A 6,665-nucleotide genomic window follows, 5' to 3' on the forward strand; every position below is an offset into this window, starting at 1 on the left:
ACCAAACTACTCAAACAGGATGAGAATGATTGAAAACTGTGGGTTTGGGGTTCTCATGACTATTTAAGGCAGCAGGAAGGTATATGTGGAATCGACTTAAAATAAACTACAATGGAAATGTTACGAGTACTTAAGGAATATGTCATCCAGGCCAACAGCGTGGCTCACTGATGTGTTTTAAATAGTTTTTGGTGACAATGGAAGTCTATGTAAAGACACAAACAAGACCATGCCTTAAATACACAGACAACACTTGGTGTATGATCATTTAATGGGTGGCTAGGGTCTTTTTGTGGTACTTGTTGACAAGAGAAAACACAGATTAACACAAGATTTAATCATTGTCTCTTTTAATCCATATCTTATTTGTTTTTTTAACACAAATGTCCCTTTGAGTGTCTTTCAGTTAGTCTTAGCTACGGCAATTGATGTCATCAGAAATGTGACTTACCTATTCATAATGTTGCACTAATCCAGTGGTTCTCAAACTTTTTCTGTCAGGCCCCCCCTTTGGAGAAAACATTTTTTTGGGCCCCCCCAACACAAATAGTTCGGCTCAGTGGCGGCCAGAGATTTCTTTTGGGGGTGCAGTGGGGTAGCTTGACGTTTCATAGAGGGTGCTCAAACATTTAGGGTTTCCCATTAATGTACCGGTCGCTACAGTGGAATTTTTTACTGTTACAATGAAGGCTCGATAATCAGCTCACGGCATATAGGTGTAAGCAGGGGTAAAGTGCTATTTTTATAGGACCTCACATAGGGGGGGTCCGGGGGCAAGCTCCCCCCCGGGAAGATTTATTTTTAAATATTGAAGTTAAATGCATCAATCTGGTTGCACTTGAGAGCACAATTAAGAGATCTATGGATACATTTCTCAACACGTAATAGTACTGTACTGCATCATATTATTTTTGAATCAATAATTTGTCAAATTATGATTTTTTTTTTTTTAACCATTTTTCCTCCTGGTCTCTCGCGCCCCCCCTGGCATGCCTCTGCGCCCCCCAGGGGTGGCGCGCCCCCACTTTGAGAACCACTGCACTAATCGAACAAATAATGCCAGTGAGGAATGTCAGCTCAGAAAGATATAGGCACTTTCCCACTGGTTATGGCTGTCCAGGGGTTTAAAGTAACTAAGTACAATTACTCAAGTACAATTTTGAGATACTCGACTAGTACTTTACTTGAATATATTTATTTGTGGCTACTTTGTACTTCTACCCCACTCCAATTCAGAGATAAATAATGTAATTTTACTTACTTATTTATTTAATACCTTTAGTTACTTCACGGATTTGGATGAATGATGTGAAATATAATCAAGTGTTAAATCAGACTTTAGTTCCACCTGGAGTAAATTCACAAGCTACCCTGCAGTATACAAAGTCATTCAAACTAGCTGCACCTTTAACAGCTTTGAGAACACTTTAATGCATCAATAATTATATTTAAAACATTTACTATATATTATAATAAAATGGTCCAATCTGCATAATGAGTACTTTCACTTTTGGTAATTTATGTATGTTTGGCTGATAACACTTTTACCGAAGTAACATTTACAATGCAGGAATTTTAATTGAAATAGAGTATTCCTACACTGCAGTATTTCTCCCTTTACTTAAGTACAAGAAACGAGTACTTCTTCCACCTCTGTGGCTTTCCCATAAACCATAATATGAGTGTGAACAGTGAGTTAGCAACACAGTGCTGGAAAATCAGACCCTCATCGGGACTGACTGTATGACACTGTTCTTGCACGCTAGCTAGCTGGCTAGCCAACCAACACAAACACTACAAACTGTGGCCTCAAAAAAAGCCAGACCACTGACAGTTTTATGAAAAACAGGACATTATTGTGTTATTTCAACGTAAAACGTTTTCCAGCAGCAGGTAGCCTAATATAATGTACATAAGCCATGTATGTTATGTTGTTTTGTCTACCCCCTGTCCAAGCCCACGCACAACATTCCGCCTTTAGCATATATTCAGATGTTGAGCTAAGCTAGCTGGCTGCGAGCTGGATGCTAGCTGTTATTGTAAAGCTGTTTGGCAGGAGACGTTTCCTCACCGTCTTTTGAACTGGGGACTGGTTTCATCTCTGCCTCCACACACTGGCGGCTCCCTTGGCGGCTCGCTGGGCTCGGCCTCCGAGTCCACTGCTCCGTGCCACCTTCGCCTCGGCACGTCCGACGCTTTGTTGGTGCAGGAGCTGGCCCAGCGCTTCAGCTGCTCCCGCCGCTTGCTCCTCGCCGAGTCCCCCATTATTTATCCGAGGAGGACTATGTTTTTAAAAATAAAACATTTGCTAACAGGGAACGACACACCCTCCATGTGTACACTTTCACTTCCTGGTTCTTGCTCTCTGGATGTGGAGGAAGGAAGCCTCGGCTCGTGCTCGTGGGGGTCGGGAGCGCGCAAAGCTGCTGATCAGGCCTGTATGCCTGACGTCACCACTTCTGTCCTGCAGTAGAGTAGACCCCAGAGGGGAAACCAACCAAAACAGCTCCGTGCCTTGGCACTGTGCACATACAGTTAACACTGAACTTCCTGTTATTGTGCTTCTTGTGGAATTGTGGTCACTTGTAGATTACAATAATATCTAAACTAAAGGAAAGAGAGCAACCAAAACAAACTGATAACAAGGCAAGGCAAAGCAAGTTCATATAGCACATTTCAGCAACACTTATTTTCAAAGTGCTCTAAACAAAATATCAGATGCATCAAGACAATGCCCAGAGAAACACACTAAAGGACATTGAACAAAGAGCAAAGCAAACACATCTCTTAACGCTGGCATATCCACCCTGATCACATGACACATCCTCTGTTCCTATTGATTATATTGTCTTGTTATATAAATAAATAACATGTATTATTAGGGCCCGAGCACGGAGCGCTAGGACCCAACGACGTCCTAGCACGAAGTGCGAGGAACCTATTGTTCTCCGTGGTATTATTATTAGGGCCTGAGCACGGAGCGCTAGGACCAAACGGCGTCCTAGCACGAAGTGCGAGGAACCTATTGCTCTCCGTGGTATTATTATCATTATTATAAGGAATCATATTTCCTGTTTTTGAGGGCTTTAGGATGCTGAGAAAGTTGTATAATTGTGCAGGGGCGCCAGGATCGGTAAAAATTGCAACATTCTGGAGTCAATGGGTTAAAATATTACAACGTGCTCGCTAGCGCCACCTATCAAAATCCCATTTCGGAAAAGATTTACAAAGTCGCACCGTAACTCCGAATGACCTGACATTTTGCACACATATCCGGGTGGACCTGCTCTACAAATAATCCTCTTGGAACCCTAAGCTCCGCCTACATTTTTTTAAAATTTAAATTAGCATAATGTTCAAAACAGTTAAATATTCACTTAAATTTAAATTTTCAGTTTTTCTACACCAAACTTCGTATACAGCATCGGTGGAGGGTCAGACACATTAGCGTAGAAAATGAGCATGTTAGAATGATAAATATTGTCGCCGTCAATCAAAACGTACTCGCAAAAAGGCGAGGCTTAGAAAGAAATGCTCATAACTCATCAACCATGTATCCAAACATCATAGATTTTGGTAAATAGGTTTAGTCTGTCTTGGGGAATAGGCACACCAAAGCATTTTCATTTTGGACTATAGGGGGCGCCAAAAACACCACCAATTTATAACTCAAGAGCGGATGGACTAATCTTTTTTTATTTTTTTTACACATACTCTCGGGGTGACTATGAACTCAGATTTAAAGTGTCGCAACAAATTCAGAATGTGGGCGTGGCCTATACATTTTTTTAAAATTGCGATAGCATAAAATGAGCTGAACTTGGGACACATGGCCCATGACCTTTTCGAGAATGTAGAAAAAAATGTAATTTTTCAAAAAAACTGCTCACTAGCGCCCCCTATTGTGTGGTAGTCACATATAGTTTCTCAGAACTTCACAAATGTTGGCAAAGACATTCCTCATGGAATTGCGGACATATTTGTATATAGATTCCATTAGCCCCGCCCCCCAGGAAGTCGGCCATTTTGAAAGATGTGCGTTTTTCATGCATTTTAAGCACATTCTTGCGAACTCCTCCTAGGGGAATGATCGGAAAAATTCTAGTCCAGGACACGTTCAGCCCCTATCCAATATGATGCTAAATTGAGAAGGACATTTTTGATAGCTCAATAGTGGAGGTCGTAAGCTAACAGCGAATACACCATTTTTCGCGATTTACATGTCGCAAATTACTCCAAACTACTTGGATATAGTTATTCCGATATTCACGAAACGCTGCATACATATTTCTATTATGATTGCACACATATTTCAAATTGCCTTCCATTAGCCCCGCCCCCCAGAAAGTCGGCCATTTTGAAAGATGTGCGTTTTTCAGCCATTTTAAGCACATTCTTGCGAACTCCTCCTAGGGGAATGATCGTAAAAATTCCAATGCAGGACAAGTTCAGCCCAGATCCAATGTGATGCTAAATTGCGAAGAAATAGTTGATCGTTCAAACGAGGACTTCGTAAGCGAACGGAGAATTTTCCATTTTTGACGATTTACATGTCACAAACTACTCTCGTATAGTTTTTCCAATATTCACGAAACGCTGTATACACATTTCTCTTATGATTGCGGACATATTTCAAATTGGCTTTTATAAGCCCCGCCCCTGACAAAGTCGGCCATTTTCAAAAATGTTTGTTTTTCATGCATTTTAAGCACATTCTTGCCAACTGCTCCTAGGGGAATGATCGGAACAATTTCAATCGAGGACACCTTCAGCCCCTATCCAATATGATGCTAAATTGAGAAGAACATTTTTGATAGCTCAATCGTGGAGGTCGTAAGCTAACAGCGAGTACACCATTTTTGACGATTTACATGTCGCAAATTACTCCAAACAACTCGCATATAGTTTTTCTGATATTCACAAAACGCTGTATACACATTGCTCTTAGGATTGCGGACATATTCCAAATTGCTTTCCATTAGCCCCGCCCCCGAAATAGCTGGCCATTTTGAAAAATGTGCGTTTTTCATGCATTTTAAGGACATTTCTGCGGACTCCTCCTAGGGGTATGATCGGAAAAAGTCCAATCCAGGACAAATTCAACCCCTATCCAATATGATGCTAAATTGCGAAGAAAATAGTTGCTAGCTCAAACGGGGAGCTCGTAAGCTAACGGAGAATGTACCATTTTTGACAATTTATATGTCAGAAAACCTACTGACACCTGCCTGTCTGCCTGCAACATCAACTCACACACACACACACACACACACACACACACACAAACACACACACACACACACACACACACACACACGCACGCACGCACGCACGCACGCACGCACACACACACACACACGCACACACACACACACACACACACACACACACTGTTAGTCAAACAACGCCCTTTGCTGGGGGCATATTCATTACAACAGACACCTATACACTCCCTAACCCTAACCCTAACCCTACTGTTTATTTGTAGATATCTCCTAAAGCCTACAAATAAAGTGTGAAATGTGGGCTGCCTGTTACATATATTATTGAGCGATATATATTATACACACTGTTCTGTTTCTGCACTGACCTCAGCAGCTGTTCTCACTGTAAATATCGCGTCACAATGAAAGCAGTTGTATTAAAAAAAGAAATAGCCTAACATCCAGGGGAGATGTAATTAGTGAGTAAACAAACGGTAAAGGGCAGAAAGTCTGATGCACATTTGATCATCTCAAATAACTTATAATCACAACGGGAACAGTTTGCAGAGCTGTGCTTCGTTGACATAAGTCCAGCCATGCGTCACGCCTCTTTTAAACATAATTGTTGAAATCGACTCCGGAGGATACATCCCTCGGTTATAGCTCCTCCAGAGAGACTCCTCTCTCCTCTCTCCTCTACATCGTTGTACCCTCGGTTATAGCTCCTCAAGAGAGACTCCTCTCTCCTCTAAATCAGTGTATCCTCGGTTACGGCACCTCCAGACAGCCTCCTGGAAAATTGATCCTCGACGAGCCTTTAGAGAAATTTGTTTTCCTTCGAGACGGCGCGCCAACATCCGTTTCCGGGTCGCTGCCGGAGGACCTGGGACGCGAAAATTAGAGAAATGACAAACGGCTCATTTCCGAGGACTCGCGCGCGTCTGCTTGACGCCGGGACGACCGGCTGCCCTCCCCGACAGGCGCACAGACGCGAAGGCCCGCTCATCACTGCGCGCACAAGTGCGACCGCAGTTTTAATTATTGTTGTTATTAAAGCCAATACTCAATTAAAATCAATCTATAACATTTAGAAAAAGATAAGAAATGTATTTCATTGGTCTTTATCCTACATACTATGTTAAAAACAATTATTCGGCAGACAGGAAGCCAGTGTATTGAACTCAAAACTGGTCTTACCGAGGAATCAAGCAGCATTGTTTTGAATCAGCTGCAGTTATCTTATTGACTTTTACGCAGAATTGCAAAGAGGCTGCTACAGTATTGGAGTCTAGTATAGATAAATGCTTGAACCCATGTTTCTAAATCCTGCTGAGACAGGGCTAACAAGGCCATAGAAGCCACTACCTACATGTAACCTTTATAAAGGGTGCCATACTAAAAAGTGAGACTTAAGAATAACTCGTCATCTGACTGTCTGGTGGGAAGCTGAGGATATTGAGC

This window comes from Notothenia rossii, assembly GCF_949606895.1.
Source record: "Notothenia rossii genome assembly, chromosome: 1".
Lineage (NCBI taxonomy): Eukaryota > Metazoa > Chordata > Actinopteri > Perciformes > Nototheniidae > Notothenia > Notothenia rossii.